Source organism: Polypterus senegalus, unplaced genomic scaffold (assembly GCF_016835505.1).
Source record: "Polypterus senegalus isolate Bchr_013 unplaced genomic scaffold, ASM1683550v1 scaffold_1956, whole genome shotgun sequence".
Classification (NCBI taxonomy): domain Eukaryota; kingdom Metazoa; phylum Chordata; class Cladistia; order Polypteriformes; family Polypteridae; genus Polypterus; species Polypterus senegalus.
Window position 1 is genome coordinate 32933 of NW_024377162.1, and position 21176 is coordinate 54108.

Sequence of the window (21176 nt, forward strand, 5' to 3'; positions counted from 1 at the left end):
ATACTATTTGTTCAAATAAACCGTGGTATAATCAACAAAAGGAAGTTGATCGAGTGACATACTGTGTTGGAGAAACTTGAAAGCTCACATTCACAAAATCGCACAGTGCCGGAAATAAAAAAGAAGTCACATATCAAAGTCGCCATGAGAAGCCGAGTTGTAAGCCCACTGTCTGATGTCACTGTCATATGAAAGCTTATTAGGGTACAGAGAAAAAAGGCACACGGTGGGGAAAAAGCACGAAATGTCAACTTCAATCTCGACATTTCCACTTTAATCACATAGTTTAATGTGTCATTAAAGTAGAACATCATAAACTTAATCTTAAAATCGTTTAATTAACCAGTTTCTCAAATCACATCGTAATTAAAGTAGCACGTTAAATGCTTTGTTTTGTATTTGATCTTCTATGTGCTCTATGTGTGTGAATCACTACTTGCTTCTTAAACCGGCTCTCTTCCTCCGACTGTACACATAATCCATTACATCCGTGATATTAAAGCTCTCTGAATAACTAAAATACTGAGATGTATACGTGATGTCATTTTCATGATGATAGGAGTTAAAGCACGTTATTAAACATGTGTTTCACTTCGATTAAATAATTTATTGCAGCAGTATTCAGGGGCGGCTCTTGGCTTGTGGTGACACTGGGCAGAGAAAGAATCGGTGGCTCCTTCGTCCGTCAGTGTCAGTAAGGCAGCGTATGCACGGTGGATGGCACCTCCATTGCAGACACTGCATAGCCACCTTGTGCTCATGACACAAGCATTTAACGTTTGCCGAAATATGTCGCTGCGTTTTTAGCTATGTTGTTATTTTCTCTTTCTGTTTTATATTCAATATATATTGGCGTGGCCGTCACTACAGTCAGTGCTTTTCTTTCCCCAAGTAACCGATCGCCACACAATCAGCTCTGTAATAGAAGTTGAGCCACCTGTAAGCTTAGCGCCGATTCTTCAAAACGTTTAAAGAACATTGAAATATCTTCGTAGTACATGTTTAATTATTCTATCCTTAACGACACTCTCAGTGAAGAATATAGATTATTTAAACAAAGTTAAAGTTTTATCTGTATAACTAGCAAAATACCCGCGCTTCGCAGCGGAGAAGTAGTGTGTTAAAGAAGCAATGAAAAAGAAAAGGAAACATTTTGAAAATAACGTAACATGATTGTCAATGTAATTGTTTTGTCACTGTTGTGAGTGATGAGTGTTGTTGTCATATATACATATATATATTGTGAAACCTGGCCCCGGCACAGACAGACGGACGACATATTTTGCACCCAACACACTTTATTTACACTATGTACAAGTTTAGTGCACTCACGCAACCCCAGTGCCTTCTCACACCGAATTCCCCAAAAGTCCAGGCCCACAGTCCTTTGTGCCTTCCTGGCCGCCTCCTGTCCTCGCTCTCCAGCTCAGTCTGCTTCCTCCCGACTTCCACCAATGACTGGAGGGAGGCGGCCCCTTAAATAAGGCTCCCGGATGAGCCCCAGGTGTTCCGTCCTTAGCCACGCCCCAGCGTGGCGGAAGTATCGGCTGTCTTCCTGGCAGCTCTCCGGGTGCCACACAAAGTCTTCCCGGGATAATTAGGCACCGGGGCGCCGCCTGGCGGTGGCCACGGGTCCCTACAGGGCTGGGCTTCAAAGCCCTGTACCCGAGGCCCCTGCCTAACCAGGACGGACGCCCCACTCTGTCTGGAGGAGGCACTCGCCCTCCTCCGTCCTCCAAGGCGTCCCGGCCGGGCTCCTGCCCCGACCGGCAACCGCGACGGGATAAACCGGCATCGGGGCGCCGCCTGGCGGTGACCACGGGCCCCTACAGGGAAGGGCTTCCATGCCCTCAACCCGTGGCCCCAACAGAACCAGGACGGACGCCCCCTCGTGGTCTAGAGGAGGCACAAGCCCTCCTCACGTCCTCCTGGGCGTCCCGGCCGGGGGCCACAGTGCCCCACCGCTAGCGAGGACACGTGGGTCGAACGGCACAACCCGAAGGGCAGCACGTCCCCAGCGAGGGTCCTACTATGTCCCCAGGGCCCAACACGGCACCCTGGGACATCTGTCTTCGGCACCCTCGCCGCGCAACGTCCCCTGTGGTCTGCGCCGCTCCGCCCCTGCTGTTCCCCCCAGCGGGTCACTGTAGGCCTCCCGGCGTGGAGCACTCCCGCGGAGCGGCCCGTTCCAGGAGGGCAGGTCCCTGTCGACGTCGGCCTCAGCGCTCGCCGGGCTTCGGCCTGTAAAATAAAGGAACAGAGGGCCAGAAGCACAGCCAGGACACTCACCCCGGCGCCCGGCCGGTCTCCGTGATCGACCGTGCTCCTGCCCCCTCCGACAGCCCCCAACTTGCCTGCTGAAGTCCTCCGCCGCAGGTTCCATGCCCGTCCGCCGTCGGCCTCGGCACCGCTCTCACAGGCAGCTCGCCCAGCCGCCAGGGGATCTCCTCTGTCCATCCAGAGGACGGCCCTTCTCGGACGCGCGCACTCCAGAGTCCTCTCCTATCGGAGGAACCGGCATTCACCCTTCGGTTCCTCCTTCTTTTCTTGGACGCGCTGACGGTCTGGGTCTGAGCACAGCAAAAGCTCAAATCCAGCCCCGTCTGCGTCCAGGCAGAGCGACAGGAGACAGCTGCAGGCTTGAAGCGCAGGGCGCTATGACCCAGGGCACTCAGCAGCCCCGATCCTACCAGCCCTTGCGGGTTCGAGCTCCTCGCCGCTAGCTGTCTGCACCGCCGCATCCGCTGTTGGGAGGTCGCCTACTGGAGCCGGTCGTCCCGTAATCGGTCACGCCATGTTCGCGAACCCCCACTTGCTCTACGGAACGGCAACACTCACCACTCCCGCCGTGTTCTGCCTGCCTCGGTTCCAGCGCGCGCGCCGATCCTCCGCCCTCACTCGGTGTCTTTCTCGACGCGACCGCCATCTCCATCAGCTGCTCACACTGAGCGGCGAGAACACGCAGCAATTCCTCAAACGTCGGCTCGACGGGCCGAAGGGATTCCTCCGAGACGCGCCGAGCCGCTGGTGGAGAGAGAGAGACAGACGTCGGTGAGCTTACCTGTCGATCGGCTCCACGCGACGCCTGCCTCCCCTGGGCCACTCCTCTGGCCCAATCGGGTCCTTCTCCGACACGAGACTGGCATTCCTTGGGCCGCCTCTATCCAATCATCGGCGGCACGCAAGACACACCGGCCAATCCCGTGCCTGTCAGCGGGCGGGACCTCCGGCCCGCGGCCATCTTGCCTCCCCTGCTCCGAGTGCGGAGACGTGCCTCCTCGCCGCGTTGTGGCTGCGGCGATTCCTTGAGCCGCAGCGACTCCGTTTCCGCAGCCTTCTTTGCTGCCGCTGTCGCCACGCTGCCGACAGCCCGTGGCGCTGGCGTGCTCCTGCCACGGACGCGATCCGGTTCGTCCCTCCCTGTAGAAATGAAGGTAAGACCGACCCCGAGGGGCCGATGAATGCAGGGCAGGGCACTTACCTCCCGGATCCCGTCATGCCGAGGCCCCCGCCGCCGTGTGGCCTTCTGTGCTGCCACGCCGGCCTGGCTGTCTGTCTCGACAGCGCGACTGAGCCCGCTGCGCTCCGGCGATGTCTGGTTCTCCTCCGCACCCGGGAAAAGCAATTCCGCTGTCCGGCGGCGGTTTCTGGGGCGAAACGCTCCCGCGGGGTTGTGCACGGGCGGCTCCCGCGGCCAGTGTGTGGGGTCCGCTGCTGCGCCGGGCCGTTCACAGAAATTAATTGTTTGAACTCAGGTCCCCGCCTTGACCCAGGCGGAGCATCCTGCCGACTACGCCACTGTGAAACCTGGCCCCGGCACAGACAGACGGACGACATATTTTGCACCCAACACACTTTATTTACACTATGTACAAGTTTAGTGCACTCACGCAACCCCAGTGCCTTCTCGCACCGAATTCCCCAAAAGTCCAGGCCCACAGTCCTTTGTGCCTTCCTGGCCACCTCCTGTCCTCGCCTCCAGCTCAGTCTGCTTCCTCCCGACTTCCACCAATGACTGGAGGGAGGCGGCCCCTTAAATAAGGCTCCCGGATGAGCCCCAGGTGTTCCGTCCTTAGCCACGCCCCAGCGTGGCGGAAGTATCGGCTGTCTTCCTGGCAGCTCTCCGGTGCCACACAAAGTCTTCCCCGGCACTTCCTGGTGTGGCGGAAGTGCCAGGCTCCGGGATAATTAGCACCGGGCGCCGCCTGGCGGTGGCCACGGGTCCCTACAGGGCTGGGCTTCAAAGCCCTGTACCCGAGGCCCCTGCCTAACCAGGACGGACGCCCCACTCTGTCTGGAGGAGGCACTCGCCCTCCTCCCGTCCTCCAGCGTCCCGCCGGGCTCCTGCCCGACCGGCAACCGACGGGATAAACCGCATCGGCGCGCCTGGCGGTGACCACGGGCCCCTACAGGGAAGGGCTTCCATGCCCTCAACCCGTGGCCCCCAACAGAACCAGGACGGACGCCCCCTCGCGGTCTGGAGGAGGCACAAGCCCTCCTCACGTCCTCCTGGGCGTCCGGCCGGGCTCCAGCCCCGGCCGGGGGCCACAATATATATATATATATATATTGTAAAGGACAAACAGAGACAGCTTGAAGTGTTGGGGTTTCCGGCCCCGTATATTCTACAACAAAAGAAAACAGAAGTCAAAATCATAAACTCTTTAGCAGTTCATAACGCGACGCCGAGTCCTGGCGTCGCGGCCATTTTATTGGGGAGGAGCCGGAAGTGGAGGAATGCTGGGAAGGTCCGTGAGGGAGGATGGGAAGGATGACGTCAGGGCAAGATGGCGGAGGAAGGGCGGAAGTGCCGCACTGCGGTCAAACCCGGCTACGGAGGAGGGAGGTCTTTTTTCCTACAAGGAAGCAGAGGGAGAAAGTTAATACCCCGCCATTCCCTGCCGCGAATGTTTTCCCAGATGCTTTGAATCCGTCCGCGGTCTCCTACTCGCGCGTGCGTGACAATATCCCCCTTAGCCCAGGACCGCCAGGTCGGGCGGACCTAACCGAGAGGTCGTGAATACGGGAGAGGGCATCGGCGTTGGCCTGAAGGGTACCCGCCGATAAGTGACAGTGAACTTATACGGCTGTAGGTCCAGAAACCACCTAGTGACTCGCGGGTTCGACTCTTTGTGTAGGGACATCCACTGAAGCGCAGCGTGATCTGTCACCAGAGTGAATTCGCGACCCAGTAGGTAATAACGGAGGTGGGTCACTGCCCACTTAATGGCCAAGGCCTCCCTCTCCACCGCCGCAAAACCGAGTCCCCGGTCCATCAGTTTCCGCTAAGGTACATCACAGGGTGTTCAACACCATCAACGCTTTGGCTCAGCACGGCACCCAGGCCTGTGTCCGAAGCGTCGGTCTGGAGAATAAACGGGAGCCCAAAATCGGGCGTCCGCAATACAGGTGCCGACGTTAGGGCCTTTTTTAAGTCACTGAACGCGTGTTCTGCCTTGTCGGTCCACACTACGTATAGGGGAGCGCCCTTTTTTGTCAGGTTAGTCAAGGGTGCCGCTCTTTCGGAGAAGTGGGGAACAAACCGGCGGTAGTACCCGCAAGCCCCAAGAAAGCCTGCACCTGCTTCTTGGTATTCGGACGGGCCATTCTAAGATGTCTTTAACTTTGGAGCCCTGTGGCCGCACCTGTCCTTGTCCCACGAGGTAGCCTAAATACTTGGCCTCCTTTAAGCCAAAGAAACATTTTCGGGGGTTTATGCGGAGGCCGGCTTTAGCCAGTGTTCTGAGGACAGCTGCAACCTGCAATAGATGCTCCTCCCAGGTGCCGGAATAGATGACCACGTCATCCAGGTAGGCGGCACTATAGGACTGGTGGGGCTTCAGCACTCTGTCCACCAGACGTTGGAAGGTGGCCGGCGCCCCGTGCAGCCCAAATGGGAGGACCTTGTATTGCCAGTGCCCGCTAGGGGTGCTAAAGGCTGTTTTTCTTTGCGGATGCCGTTAAGGAATTTGCCAATACCCCTTTGTCATGTCAAGGGTGGTCAAATACCGAGCCGTGCCCAGCCGCTCCAGAAGGTCGTCAATGCGGGGCATCGGGTAGGCATCGAACTTGGAGACCTGATTCAGACGTCTAAAGTCGTTACAGAACCTCCAGGAGCCGTCCGGCTTGGAGACGAGGACAACAGGGCTGGACCAGGGACTATGGCTCTCCTCAATTATGTCCATGTCCAACATACGTTGCACCTCCAGTTCAACCTCTGCGCGCTTTGCCTCCGGAGCCTATAGGGCCTCTCCCGGACGATTACCCCGGGGTCCGTAACTATATCGTGGGCAATCAGCGAGGTCCGGCCGGGTGATTCGCTTACCACTTCGGGGATGGCTCGGAGTGTCTGGATTAACTCCTGCCGCTGCTTGGGTGTCAGCTCTTCGCCGAGGTTGAGGGCAGTCGTGCTTGAGAAAAGGGAGAGTGACCTATGGGAGCCGGGCAGCTCCTCCCTATCCTTCCAAGGTTTCAACAGGTTAACATGATAGATCCTCTCACTCGGTCGACGCATTGGGTTGTTTTACCAAATAGTCGACGCAGTCCTTTCTCTCCTTAACCTCGTAAGGCCCTTGCCAGTGAGCGAGCAGCTTAGAGTGGGAGGTAGGGATGAGAACCATAACCCGGTCCCTGGGCGGAACTCCCTGAGGACGGAGTTGCGGTTGTAACACCGGGCCTGCGCTGCTTGCGCACGAGTCACGTGTTCTTTTAGGAGGGGCCTGATTTTTGTGAGTCGATCGCGCAGTTGCGCTACGTACTATAAAATATTGGAGGAGGGAAGGGCCTCAGCCTCCCAGCCCTCTTTTAGGATGTCGAGGATTCCTCGGGGTTGTCGCCCATATAACAATTCAAACGGGGAGAAGCCCGTAGAGGCCTGAGGTACCTCCCGATAGGCAAAAGCACGAGCGGGAGGAGCTGATCCCAGTTCCTGCCGTCGCGCTGACCACCTTGCGGAGCATCTGTTTAAGCGTCTGATTAAAACGTTCCACCAACCCGTCCGTTTGCGGGTGATAGACAGACGCTTTCAGGTGCTTTATCTGCAGTAATTTGGCTACCTCCCTGAACGTATCCGAAGTAAAGGGTGTACCCTGGTCCGTGAGGACTTCTTTGGGTATGCCTACTCGGGAAAACACGTTAACCAATTCCCGTGCGATGCTTTTAGAATTAGCGGAGCACAGGGGAACCGCCTCTGGGTACCGGGTAGCATAATCCACCATGACTAGTATATACTTGTGGCCAAGGTTTGAGGGCTCTAAGGGTCCTACCAAGTCGACCCCTATTCTTTCAAAGGGGACATCGATGAGGGGTATAGGGACGAGAGGAGCACGGTCCTTTCTAGGAATCTGGCGGATCTGGCAGTCCGGACATGACTGACAGAAACGCCGGACCTCCTCATTGATCCCCGGCCAGTAAAACCGGAGCTTAATCCTCTCCAGTGTTTTTTCGGCCCCGAGGTGGGCGCCTAGGAGGTGAGCATGCGCCAACTCGCATACCTCCCGCCGGAAGGTACGCGGAATTAGCAGCAACTTCCGCACCTCGCCCTCATGGGTTGCCACCGGTACAACAGATCGTTCTCAAGGACAAAGAAGGGCTCCGCGCGTGTGGAACCGTCCGCTTGTGTGCTGTTAGGCAGAACGACAGCATTCGAGGCGGCGCAGGGAGTCATCATTCCACTGCTCCCTCTTAAAGGAGGCAGGCGTGGACCGAACTGATGGTCCAGGCGCGAGAGGGTCTTGTGGTCTGGGCCCGGGAAGAGTTCCATGGCTAGTCCTTTCCCCGGCGGAATCTTCCGGTCGGGTGCGTAGTATGAAAGGTCCCCCGAGGCACCAGCGCCATTAGGGCCTGCCCTTGTGCACGGCGTGGAGACCGCGGGAGGGGTGCCACTGCCCCTCATAACAAGATCCAACAAGGCCCCGGGAGCGGTGGATGTCTTACCGCTGATCCTTTTAGACCAGTCTTGTCCCAAAATCACTGGGAAGGGGGGTTCTGGCAGCACCGCGACCGTCATTTGAGTTGGTTCCCCCCTCCAGGTGAGATAACAGCGAGCGGAACGATATGACCTAGTCCCCCCATGCACACAAGTGACCAACAAGCGTTGGCTTATCCACTGTCGCGGTAAGACAAAACGGCGAGCTACAATGGTAATGTTGCTGCCGGAGTCAAATAAAGCCACCACGGCGTGCCCATTTAACAACACCACTCCTGTGTTCGGACTCGCCAAGGGATGCGGCGGGTACAGTACCTCTCCGGCGACGCCCAGGTGCAGTCCATGGGTTCTGGAGCGATGTTATGGGGGCAGGTTGGCAGCAGGTGGCGGTCTCGCCACACTTGTAACAGCGCGGCGGGCCCGGCTTCGCTCTGGTTCTCGGCGGTGCTTCTGCAGCACGCCGAGAGGGCTCGGGGGTGGCCGCCCGTCCCTGTCAGTTCCCCCGAGCAGGCCTTTCTGACCCGCCGAGTTGGAGGACCGCCAGTTGACGCTCCAGGACGTCCAGGAGGCCTGGCATATCCTTATAGGCGTGTCCCGGACCTGCTGGGCGAGGGAACTGGGCAACGAGTTGACCAGGCCTTCACAGGCCACCTGCTCCACCACTCTCCGAGCTTGGGTCCTTCTGGCGTAGCCAGCGCCCCATCTTACCCCAGAACTCGAACGCCTGGGCGCGGGCAGGCTTTTCGGGGTCAAAGACCCAGTTCCGCCATTCAGCCGCCTGCTGGCCCGGGGTGATGCCGTAGCGTGCCAGTATTTCAGGTTTGAGGAGGTCGTAATTGGCGGCCTCCTCCTCAGGGAGGTCATAATAGGCCCGCAGCGCGGGTCCCTTCAGATAGGGCGCCAATATGGACGCCCACTCGGCCCGCTGCCACTCGTTCCGGGTGGCCGTCCGCTCGAAAACGCCTAGGTAGGCCTCGATGTCTTCAGAAGCACCCATCGGGACCAAAGGAGGAGGCGTCTGCTTGGGCGGGTCTGGCCTTACCCGCTGGGCCTCTGTCAACCTGGCCTTCGTGGCTTCCAGCTCCATCGTGGTGGCGGCTTGCGCCTGCTGCAGTGCCTGGAGCCGGGCGTCGATGTTTTGCAGCACGGTGTTCAGGTCCTGTCCCTCCGTCATATTTCCGGGATTTCTGTATCCTGCCGGCTACGCCAGATGTAAAGGACGAACAGAGACAGCTTGAAGTGTTGGGGTTTCCGGCCCCGTATATTCTACAACAAAAGAAAACAGAAGTCAAAATCATAAACTCTTTAGCAGTTCATAACGCAACGCCGAGTCCTGGCGTCGCGGCCATTTTATTGGGGAGGAGCCGGAAGTGGAGGAATGCTGGGAAGGTCCGTGAGGGAGGATGGGAAGGATGACGTCAGGGCAAGATGGCGGAGGAAGGGCGGAAGTGCCGCACTGCGGTCAAACCCGGCCACGGAGGAGGGAGGTCTTTTTTCCTACAAGGAAGCAGAGGGAGAAAGTTAATACCCGCCATTCCCTGCCGGCGAATGTTTTCCCAGATGCTTTCGAATCCGTCCGCGGTCTCCTACTCGCGTGCGTGACAATATATATATATATATATTTACACACACACACATAAACATATATATATACATATCTATACATATACACATATATACATACATATATACATCTACATATATACACATACATATACATACACACATACATACATACACACACAGCTATTTCAGATCAGTGCAATACGCTGCTTGTTAAAACGGATAACTCCCACTCTTACGTGCAAGTCTGCGTGGATATTATGAACTATCAGTATTTGTTCAAGTTCTATTTAAATTTTAAATAGAAGGAATTTTTATTTAGTCGACAGAAATATCTTTGGTAGGAATGGTAAAAACAGACAGGAATATTATTCCTGAATAAATCAACTCAAACCTTAAACAACTTATAATATTTTGCTCTCCATAAAAATATATCCTGTCTAAATTATACAAGTTAGAAATAAAGTAAACATTAAAAGAACAAACATTCAAATTTCTTTACTCTTATGTAATTTTATATAAAAATAAACTTAGATTTTAAATATCCCAAAAGATTTTGCTCTCCATAAAAATATATCCTGTCAAAATTATACAAATTCAAATATGAACATGCTGCATAACAAAACCTGGAAATATAAATAAAATGTGTTCCTTTCAGCAATAACAAATCAAATCATTCAGTTGTCTTTGCTCATATGTCATTTTAGAGCTGGACGCCTGGCATCTTTTTTTGGCAACAGGTTCGTTTATGTTTGGTGTGAGGTTCTGTGTTGTGGAGATTCTCAGGATGGATTGCAGGTGCTCATCAGTGAGGCGACTCCTGTGTGCTGTTTTGTTAGTCTTTATCACTGAGAAGAGCTTCTCACACAGATATGTGCTACCAAACATGCACAAGGTTCGAGCCGCATGTAGACGGACTTTTTGTTCTTCAAAGTCACCAAAGCGTGCAAACTCAGTGCGCTCAGTTTATCAGCAAAGTGCGATTTGGGAACACCGTAGTGACGACTTGGTTTAACATTACTTGGCAACAGGGAAAGTGGGGCAAGGTGCACTGGTGCATTTGTGTCTCCCATAAAAGCAGCTTCACTTGAAATCACTTTGTAATTGTGCACGGGTAAAACGTCCGCTGAAGTGTCAGATTCTTATTTAATTATTCTGCTTTCTGTATCTTCTGCATTGCATTCAGGTTACCCTGATGTTTTGTCTCATAGTGCCGTCTTAGATTAAATTCTGTAATTACAGCCACATTAGCTCCACAAATGAGACACACGGGTTCAGTAAACATATACTCAGCCTCCCATCGGTTTTTAAAGGCTCTATTTTCAGAATCAACTTTTCTCTTCAGCATCGTGTGAGCTAGCTTTGCAATAACTTGCAGCATCATAAGCTAGACTTGATTAACGCGTAAGTGTTCGCAAGGCAGCTGAAGCGCTGCATTATGGGATCTGTAGTTTATTGTGTTACCAGCGCTTCATATACCTGGGCCATTAATAACAATAATACAGTATATAAAATGATCTCGCGGGCGGATATAATTACACGGGCGGATGTGGCCCGTGGCCCTTGAGTTTGACACATATGGACTAAATAGAACTTGAAAAGATATATTTTTCAAATGTGATCGCGCAATTCAGATAGAGTTGACGCACTACAGCCTGCATCCTCCCTCGCTCTTACTTTTTACCGTTCATCTAATGAATACACTGAGTATGGCTTTACCAAAACAATCATTGATGGCGAATAAAGTATCCATTATTCGAGTATGTAGATCGGGATATATATATACATATATATATACCAGCGTATCGCAGCGAGAAGTAGTGTGTTAAAAAGCTAGAAAAGAAAAGGGAACATTTTAAAAATAGCGTAACATGACTGTCAATATACAGTATTTGTTTTGTGAGTGTTACTGAGGGTTGCTGTCATCAAGGATTTGATTATCATTATTTCTTTCAATCAGGTTCGTATTTGTAGGATGTGTTGTGTTCAAGTTACATTCCGTGTTTGTCAATCGTTGTAAAGATGACAGGTTTCATTCATCGATTCGTTTCTTACTGCATCAATAAACAGCTCGTCTTCTTCTTTATCTGAGACCTGACACACTGCATGCACGGGTTTTTTACACTGTCTTCCTTTAGCGGGACATTGACTTTTTCCACCGTGTGCTTTGTTTCCGCAGTAGCTGGATTTATGAATATGCTTATCAGGCGCTTCATATTTTTGCTGCCTTTTCAATTGTGTAATTGGTTTTGTTCAGCTCTTTGGAACTGTTGCTTTTATCTGTGCACTGCGTCAGTTCCCGTGAGCCGCTCGGTGTACATGCATCGAAGGTTCCCAGCTGTGCTGGTGCCATCTCGTGCTATGTCCATGGCTGTATTTAATGTTACCTTAGTCCTGGCACTTAAAACTTCTCTCTCAGTTTAGCTGAGTTTGTGTCAAACACCACCCTGACCATCTCATCTTCCTCTCCATAAGCACAGTCCTTCACCCGTGAATATTTAGTGGGAGTTTGCTATTGGATTGCGCTGACGGACGGCCTTATATGGGCAGGCACTAAATTACAAACGCCAGCGCAGCCTGTCTATGAACTTAATTTAAAGTGTAGGTTTACATCGTGCTTTGTTTCAGTAGCAGAACTCATGAATATGGTTGTATATGTCACTTTCGCCGCTTCTTATTGTTTAGCTGCCTTCTCAATTATATAATGCATGTTTTCTTCAGCGCTTTTTGGAGGTCTTCCTGGTTTTCTATGTACTGCGTGATTACGTGGGAGGCGTGATGATGTCACACAAAACTCCCCCACGGCGTTCAAGCTCATCTCCATTACAGTAAATGGAAAAACAGCTTCCAGTTATGACCATTACGCGTAGAATTTCGATATAAAACCTGCCCAACTTTTGTAAGGAAGCTGTAAGGAATGAACCTGCCAAATTTCAGCCTTCCACCCACACGGGAAGTTGGAGAATTAGTGATGAGTCAGTGAGTGAGTGAGTCAGTGAGTGAGTGAGTGAGTGAGTGAGTGAGTGAGGGCTTTGCCTTTTATTAGTATAGATTTAACAAACATATTTTGCTGCATTTCACCTTAAAAATGATATCGTCATCATATGTAAATCTATATTAATAAAAGGCAAAGCCCTCACTGACTCACTCACTGACTGACTGACTGACTGACTCATCACTAATTCTCCAACTTCCCGTGTGGGTGGAAGGCTGAAATTTGGCAGGCTCATTCCTTACAGCTTCATTACAAAAGTTGGGCAGGTTTCATTTCAAAATTCTGTGCGTAATGGTCATAACTGGAAGGGATTTTTCTCCATTTACTGTAATGGAGTTCAGCCAGTTCTGTGGGGGGCGGAGTTCTGTGTGACATCATCACGCCTCCCACGTAATCACGTGAACTGACTGTCAACGCAGTGCGTAGAAAACCAGGAAGAGCTCCAAACGCGCTGAAGAAAACATGCATTATATAATTGAGAAGGCAGCGAAACAATAAGAAGCGAGCGAAGTGACATATACTACCATATTAATGAGTGCTGCTACTTCGGAAAGAAAGGTGTAAACCTAAACTTTAAATTAAGTTAATAGACAGGGTGCCGCTGGTGTTTCTCATGCCCACGGGTAAGGGATACAAGTTTAATGAGAGGACGCAGGATATAAACGAGGGTTTTGATTACTTTGTAACTAAGTTAAAATTGCAGGTGAAGGGGTGTGCTTATGCAAATTCCGAGAGACTGTGTTTGTGGGGGATTGACAGTTAACGCGGTTGGGGGAGTCACGTCATCATATCCCCTCCCATTTACCTCATTTCGCTCTGAGCTGAGCTCTGCGGCTAACGGCGTCTTCCGAAGCAACTTCATCACACTCCCACCAAATACTCACAGAAAAATCCACAAGTTAATACACACGCTGTCTCTAGAGTTTCTCCACACTCAATGTATTCCTCGCGCCCCCTTTATACCCTCTAATCTCCTATTTCAATTCAGATACCTCCAATTTCCAGTAAGGCTCAGCTGCGCGATGACAAGTAATAAGTCTCAAGGACAGACCCTACAAAACGATGCCATTGATTTCAGGCAAAATTGCTTTTCACCTGGACAACTATACTTGCATTCTCAAAAGTGAGCTCGCGCAGCTTCATATTACAACCGAGTGCAGCCAGAAACTTTTAAGTACCGGGTCTTAGATAACATTAAATTAAGCCGTAGACATCGCAACATCACACAAGATAGCAGCTCATGAGAACTTACTGAACGCAGTACGAGTGATCACTTACATGCATGAAACCTGTTCAAAAAACGCATTACACAATTTACAAGGTGATGCCTTTCTATGGCGTTCGTTTATAAAGCAGCGGAGAGGCTGTGTGAAGGCAGCTACACAGAAAAGCAGAGCCACACTCTGAATGTATTACTGGCATCACCGTTATTCCCTCTGATCTCCCATTTGAATTGAAATGCCTCAAATTTCCAGTAAGGCTCTGCTTCACGATGACAATTAATAAGTCTCAGGGACACACCCTACAAAAGGTTGCCATTGATTTGAGGCAACATTGCTTTCCTCCTGGACAAAACTATACGTTGCATTCTCAAAAGTTATATATATATATATATATATATACTGTATATATATATAGATATATATATATATATACACCTCGATCTACAATACTGTCAAATAAACGACCCACACACCATAGCGCAACATGAGAGGCTTCACCTTTAGCGCTGACGCCTTAGGTTCGATTCGCGAGTGGATGCAGTGCGTGTGTACTGCCTGATGAGCCCAGAATTAGGGCGAAGCACGTGCCGCATACTGTTTGCATTATTTGATAGTAAAACTATTTCAATATATTCAATATATATATATCAGCGCTTAATGATTCATTTTACTCTTGTAACCCCTGTTTGGGAAGAAGTATGAAAAAATATGAGGTTATCGCAGAAAACCAGATCACCAATTTAAGCTTTAGGAATCATAGATACTTTATTCGACATTAATGATTGTTTTGGTAAAGCCATACTCGGTGTAATCCTCCTTCCATGTTATAATATTTCCGCGACTAGCCAAGATTAAATGACCGGAAAAAGTAAGAGCGAAGCGAGGGTGATGAGGCAGGCAGGCGACAGCTCAATAGCTCAATTTGGATATACTACAGTAGGTTCTATTTAGTCGCCAGAAATATCTTTGGTAGGAATGGAAGTTGGATTTAGTCTTTAAATTTCTATGGTGAAGAAAAATTTATGCAATGATGATTAAATTTAACTTTCATTCCTACTAAACATATTTCTGTCGACCAAATAAAATTACTTATATTTAAAATTTAAATAGAACTTGAACAAATACGATAGTTCATAATACCCACGCAGCACTAAGTGCACATAAGATTACGAGTCATCCGTTTTAACAAGCAGCATATTGCACTGATACGACATAGCCTACCCATTTAATTATTTAGGAATGGATAGATAAATTAAGATTTTGTACAAATAATGTTTTAATTTTCTTCCTCAGTGGATTCTGGCACCCCCAGCAACAGCTCCTCGCACCCCAAAGGAGATATGTGTATATATATATATATATATATATATATAGATATTGTCACACACGTGTGCATGGGGGGCAGCTGAAGGGCTTAGAAAATACTGATTATACATCTGCCCAGGGGGGAGCGGGGTACGCCTGACGCTCTTTCTGAGTTCTCTGCAGGTCTTACTACCGGAAATCCCACCAGGAGCAGCCATTTCCAGGAAGGACACATCACTTCCGGTTCCGGCCCCAAGGATAAGGTCACTTCCTGTTCCGGCCCAGAGGACGACATCACTTCCGCCCTCTGTACTATAAAGCCCACTGCCTTTGCTCTGGCTGGCAGTTCTGTTTTGGACTCTGTTGTGTAAACTTGACTATGATGTCTCAAGTACGTTTGCAGCCAGGAAACCGAATTAAACGGGTGGCTGCCCCAAACCTTTTCACGCCTCAAGTCTCAACTTATTACAGTGGCGTAGCCGGCAGGATGGTGTCCCTGAAGAACCCGGGACACGACCTTACAAGGAACCAGGTGGGTGAGTACTGGGGCCGAGTTTCAGGGCAGGGAGTCGAATCCACGAGTCACGAGGTGGTTTCTTGATCTGCAGCAGTACAAGTATACGCTTGTTCATCGTCAGGGGTCTCTTCATGCCAACGCCGATGCCCTCTCCCGGGCCCACGACCTCTCGGTGCAGGTCGCCCGACCCGACGGGTCTGGGCTGAGGGGGGAGTCTTGTCACACACGTGTGCATGGGGGGCAGCTGAAGGGCTTAGAAAATACTGATTATACATCTGCCCAGGGGAGCGGGGTACGCTGACGCTCTTTCTGAGTTCTCTGCAGGTCTTACCCGGGAAATCCCACCAGGAGCAGCCATTTCCAGGAAGGACACATCACTTCCGGTTCCGGCCCCAAGGATAAGGTCACTTCCTGTTCCGGCCCAGAGGACGACATCACTTCCGCCCTCTGTACTATAAAGCCCACTGCCTTTGCTCTGGCAGGCAGTTCTGTTTTGGACTCTGTTGTGTAAACTTGACTATGATGTCTCAAGTGCGTTTGCAGCCAGGAAACCGAATTAAACGGGTGGCTGCCCCAAACCTTTTCACGCCTCAAGTCTCAACTTATTACAATATATACATATACTGTATATATATACATATATATATATAGATATAGATATACATATATAGATAGATAGATATAGATATATAGATTATATAGATAGATGGATATATACATGTAGATAGATATATAAGATAGATATAGATATACATATATAGATAGATAGATATAGGTGTATGTAAATGTGTGTCTGTATATATGTAGATATGTGTATATATATATATATATATATATATATATATATATATATATATATTCCAGCAACACTCATGACAATGACAAAACAATTACATTGTCAATCATGTTACGTTATTATTAAAATGTTTCCTTTTCTTTTTCATTACTTCTTTAACACACTACTTCTCTGCTGCAAAGCGCGGGTATTTTGCTATATATGCATATGCATATATGTGTATATGTATATATATTGTGGTCGAGGGGGCGTCCGTCCTGGTTCTGTGGGGAGCCACGGGTCGAGGGCATGGAAGCCCTACCCTGTAGGGGCCCGTGGTCACCGCCAGGCGGCGCCCGATGCCGGTTTACCCAGTACGGTCCTCGGCTGGGGATGGAGCCCGGCCGGGACGCGTTAGAGGACCAGAGGAGGGCAGGTGCCTCCTCCAGACTGAGTGGGGGCATCTGTCCTGGTTATGCAGGGGCCTGGGTACAGGGCTTGGAAGCCCAGCCCTGTAGGGACCGTGGCCACCGCCAGGCGCCCCAGTGCCTGTTTATCCCAGGAGCCCGCATTTCCGCCACACCAGGAAGTGCCGGGGGGAAGACGACCGGAGAGACAAAGATGGCTTCCGGGTGCACGGCCGGCACTTCCGCCACACAGGGGTGTGGCCGCCGTAAGATGCCGGAAGCAGCTGGAGCCCATCCGGCTCCCCATAAAAGGGGCCGCCTCCCTCCAGTCAGTGGTGGAAGTCGGGAGGCAGAAGGACTGAGCTTGTGGAAGGACTAGAGGCGGCCAGGAAGGCACAAGGACTGTGGGCCCTGGACTTGGGGGAATCAGTGCAAGAGGCACTGGGGTGTGTGAGTGCACGAGACTTTTATATTATTGTACATAGTGTAAATAAAAGTGTGTTAGGTGCGAAAATGTTGTCCGTCTGTCTGTGCCGGGGCCAGCGTTCACAATATATATGTATATGTATATATATGCATATATATGTATATGTATATATACTGTATATATGTATGTGTGTGTGTCTGTGTATGTGTGTGTGTCTGTGTCTATATATATGACAGCAACACTCATATCAGTGACAAAACAATTACATTAACAATCATCTTACGTTATTTTTAAAATGTTTCCTTTTCTTTTTCATAACTTCTTTAACACACTACTTCTCCGCTGCGAAGCGCGGGTATTCTGCTAGTACATTATAATTATAACTATAGTGCAAGTTTACAGTGGGGTGATGGTGCTTATAAGTACAAACAGTTCTACAAGGAGCAATTGATTGAGTACATTTAAAGTTCTTGGGATTAAACTGTTCCTGAACCGCGAGGTCCGTACAGGAAAGGCTTTAAAACGTTTTGCAGTGGCTGAAACAGCGTGTCCTTGAAGCTGTATACCGATAATTCTCTTTCCGATCAGTTGCTGCTGTGAGAGTAATATGGAAAAAGATGATCCGCTGTGGCAACTCCTAACGGGAGCAGCTGAAAGAAGAAGAAGAAAAATAAGAAGAGGAAGGTGCAGTGAGAGTAACAACGCTAAATCAGTTATGGTATTTGGAATACTATGGCTGTTCCCTGGACCATTATATTGTTAAGAGTTAATTACAATCAGATGCGTTACACTAATAAACAATATGCTGTTAGTTTCGGTGTATTTATAAAGCCGCGTCATAAAAATAATGAGTAACCACACAGGAACAGTAGCACTGCTTTGACGCTGGGTGCCGCGAGTCTGCAAAACCGAGAGGACAACTTGTGTACGACAAGGCATGAGGTACCGTGGAAAAGTGCGTGGCTTTACGCCAAGTGTAGGTTTTATACATCGCGATTTGAACGTGGAAAAGTTCTTACGCAACATTTCTGTGCGTACGCACTGTTTATACATGAGGCCCAGCTCTATTTAGGATATGCTAAACTGAAGTAGTGAGTCTTTAGCTGGGATTTGAAAGCTGAGCCTGATGGGGCACCTCTTACAGTAGTAGGCAGACCTTTCCACAGTTTAGGAGCCCTGTAACTAAAAGCTCAGCCTCCCACTGTTATTTGATTAATCCTTGGAATCATATGCAGACCGGCCTCTTGAGATGTTAATGTGCGCTCTGATTTGTAAGTCACGATAAGTTCAGATAAGTAAGGTTTTATATGTTAAAAGGAGGATTTTGAAATCTGCCCTAAACATAACCAGGAGCCAGTGTAAGGATTTAAGAACTGGAGTTATGTGTTCGTATTTTCTTGTTCTTGTAATATATTCTTGCAGCAGCATTTTGGATGAACTGGAGGCTATATAAAGAACAATTTGAACATCCAGTGAACCCTGCATTGCAGTAGTCAGTCCTACTAGAAATAAATGCATTAATAAATTTCTCAGAATCCTGTTTATTTCCCACCTTAATTTCCCAACATTTTTAAGATGGAAGAAACATTATTTTGACAAGTTTGTAATGTGCGCTTTAAATGACATACTAGAGTCAAAGATAACTCCTAGATTGCGGGCTGATTCAGTAAAATTAATGGTAATTCCAACTGAGTTAAATGAAGACAAAATATTGTTGTGTTCAGTGTTATTCTCTCCAATAATTAACATCTCTGTTTTATCGGTGTTTAAAGATAGGTAGTTCTCATCCATCAACTCTTTAAATTCACTAAAACAACCAAATAAAGACAACATTGGAGAAACTTAATTTGATCTAAAAGAAAAGTATAACTGGGTGTCATCTGCATACGAGTTTCCTAATGATAGATCCCAGTGGAAGAATCTAAATTGAAAATGGTAAAGATCCCAGTACTGAGCCCTGAGGAACACCATATCTCACTTATCTGTATACTGATTGAGTACCACCAAGCAATTACAGTGCCTGTGAGCCCAACATCATTTTCTAGCCTGTGGAGTAAAATAGAATGATCAATTGTGTCAAATGCTGCACTCAAGTCTAACAACATAATTACAATGGAGTTTTCCTTCATCAAAGGATATCTGAATGTCAGTTACAATCCATGTTAGTGTTGTTTCTGTACTATGACCAGTGCGGAAACCAGACTGAAATTTCTCAAATGAATTGTAAAGCGTAAGGTGTGACTGAAGCTGATTGGCAACTACTTTTTCTAGTATTTTATACAGAACGGGTAAATTTGAAATGGGTCTATAATTATTAAGTATGTGTGGGTCTAGGTCAGACTTTTTAAGTAATGGTTTAATGACACACTTTTAGTGTATCAGGTACTGTGCCATGCAATAATGATTAACTATTGATAATGTTAAGAATAGGCGCTGCAAGAACATCTATTGCACTTTTTACTAGATTTGTTGGCACTTGATCTAGGAAACAAGTAATTGGTTTCATTTTAGAAATTAAAGTTAAGACTTCCTGCTCAGTTACAGGATTAAAATGACTAAAGTGTTGAATGCAATGTGAGACAGGTTCTGCTAAGCTAGTATGTGATTTGCATTGTGATGCAGAGATATGATATTTTTAATTTTCTCATTTTAAAGGTTCATAAAGTCTGTACTGCTAATATCTGTTGGTATTTTGCACTGTATATCTGAATTCCCATTTGTTAATTTAGCCACTGTTGTAAACAGTACCTGAGGATTTTTATTATTGCTATCTATTATTCTAGAATAGTATTCTGAGCAAACTTTAAAGAGAGCTTTTTTATAGTTTTTGACACTCTCTGTCCATGCATTTGAAAGACCTGCAGCTTTGTTGTTCTCCATCTGCGCTCTAGTTTTCGACACTCTAATTTAAGAGCTCGAGTGCTCTCATTAAACCAGGGAGAGTTTCTATGTGCTTTGATCATTTTTGGTTTAAGGGGAGCCACTGTGTCCATAGCATCTCTCAAGGTCATATTATAATGTGATGTTAGCTGATCTAAGTTGTTTTCCACGTTTACTTTTCATGTTAACTGGTCTAAATGGTTTTCCACAATTACACTCGACTTACTCAAAGTATCTATACATTTTGAACCAGAATTACAATTCAGATGTCTCACTGTCTTTGTTTTAATCTGTGAGTGTGTTGGCAAGGGCAGGACTAAATCAAATGTAATTAAGAAGTGATCCAGAATAACTTCATTTAATGGAGTAATATTAAAAAAGCACTCCTATCAATCACAGAATTAACTAAATTTCACACCCACCTCATACTTAACAAGACTGAAGTTGCCAGCAAGTCTTTGAATTGCGGGAGATAACTGGAGTAAAGTAAGTGTTGCTCAAAGACATGCAGGTGTTGTGGTCAACCTTCACAAAGGCAGTGATTCAAACAAAAGTCTCTGTATGTATTCTTTTGTACATTCTAATTAATTTAAAATAATTTTTATTAAACCATAAGTAGTGATTAAACTATTCCGTATAAAACAACTGTGATGGTGGTTCTATATTTGCCACATTATCTCTACCTTAATGTAAAACCAACAAAGCGTTTTGAGCACTAACAACATATATTTTCTATGTTAATGAATTCAAATAGAGTGCAAGAAATGCAACTATGACAAAACCAAACACTCATTTGTATTGTTTTAGCACATCTAAGCTGTCATTGAGTACCCTTACTATTTGAGTTAGTAGCTAACATTTTCCTCATCACATGCTCCCTAAATAATCAACTTTATTCTCAAATTAATTTTTTCAACGTTTTTCTCCAATTCTACATCAAAAATTATCTCAATGAACATTTGATTTAATTTTTTTTAATTGAAATGGAGTGAAAATTCATAGCTCTTCTTGGAGTAGGCTTTACTAGTACCTCCTGTTAGACTCACATATTTTCTAGTTTATAAGTTTATTACAATAAGTGTTTAGTGTTGGTGCATTGTGTTTGGTATAGTCTTTCAGAAAATGTAAAACCTTGAATTATCACTGTCATAGTATCA

At 48.0% G+C, this 21176-nt stretch overlaps 1 protein-coding gene across 1 annotated transcript in view; it reads left to right on the forward strand.

Annotated features, from left to right (window-relative positions):
- Positions 1 to 21176, forward strand: part of LOC120519254 (macrophage mannose receptor 1-like) — an 83844-nt gene that overhangs the window by 25630 nt on the left and 37038 nt on the right. The window lies entirely within an intron of this gene.